General features: G+C 42.6%; 1 protein-coding gene across 2 annotated transcripts in view; it reads right to left on the bottom strand.

The window, feature by feature from the left end:
• Positions 1-356: 356 nt before the first annotated feature.
• MORN5 (MORN repeat containing 5) overlaps positions 357-959 on the bottom strand; it is a 16,070-nt gene continuing 15,467 nt past the window's right edge. For both annotated transcript variants that reach the window (XR_002096233.1, XR_002096234.1), the window contains exon 6: positions 357-935. The gene's annotated coding sequence lies outside the window, so the exon portion shown is untranslated. The remainder of the gene's footprint in view (positions 936-959) is intronic.

The raw sequence follows: 959 nt of genomic DNA, 5'->3' as shown, positions 1-959 counted from the left end.
TCCCCCCCCCCCCCCCCCCGCTTTTTTTTTGGTATGAAACAACGAGCAAGAGAACTGGGCATGCTTTTGTTGGCTGTAATGGAGCATTCAGATTGTCGGTGTTTGTTGCAGCGAGGTTTTAGTTGCTTTGTGTCCACATGAAATGGCCTTGAAAAGCTGATGTGCTTGGGACAGTCGCCAGGCCCCCACCTCCTCCTCCATTCATGCTTGCTCATTCCAACGATCATTTCCTTGTGGGACTCGTGTCATAAACTCATGGGTGGCTCTTTGCTTTAAGACTGAAGACGATTCCACGCTGTAACCTGACCTGGTGACCCCTGGTAGTCAAGATTTCCACAACCCGTTTTTTGTGGGTTTTTTTAACAAGAAAATGGTTCGATACGTTTATCTTCCATCTCAGCAGGGCAAGGGGGAGCAAGGCTGCTGAGTAGATCTGCTAAATAACCACTATAGTGATTGACCAAGTCAGACTTGTATAATGTACTGTACATCCAAGTTTTTGTAGCTGTTACCACTGACAGGATCAGAATGCGAAGCACAGGGCTAATGTAGCATAGATGTTTCTGACCAAATATGTATAGTGTAAGTGGAGTCCCCACTAGACATGTAGAGAGTATTGCACCGTACAACTCATGCTCAAGGGAAATCTCCTCGATAAGTAGCCACGAGCAGCTTTGCTAATTCAGAAATCAGGCTCTGTTGTGTTAAGCCCAAATTGTTTGCAAAAACTGGAAGCAATTCAGCTTGTGCAGTTTTAGAGCTAATTATGTGTATGGAAAATACTCGACTGTACCAAGAATGTAAGAAATCCTCTAATTTATTCAATACTTTCTTTCACAATGCATTTCACATTGACTGTTGCCATTGAACCAAACCTTATCTCAGGTCATTTGCATTCATCTCCTGTCCATAGATTTTTTTTTTTTTTATAAACCCTTCTCATTTACTTTGTTTGTTCA

The sequence above is a fragment of the Gavialis gangeticus genome, unplaced genomic scaffold (assembly GCF_001723915.1).
Source record: "Gavialis gangeticus isolate Ggan-Ray unplaced genomic scaffold, GavGan_comp1, whole genome shotgun sequence".
In the NCBI taxonomy this organism is placed as follows: domain Eukaryota; kingdom Metazoa; phylum Chordata; order Crocodylia; family Gavialidae; genus Gavialis; species Gavialis gangeticus.
Note: the sequence above shows the minus strand (reverse complement) of the source record. Positions and strands in the feature narration are given on the sequence as shown.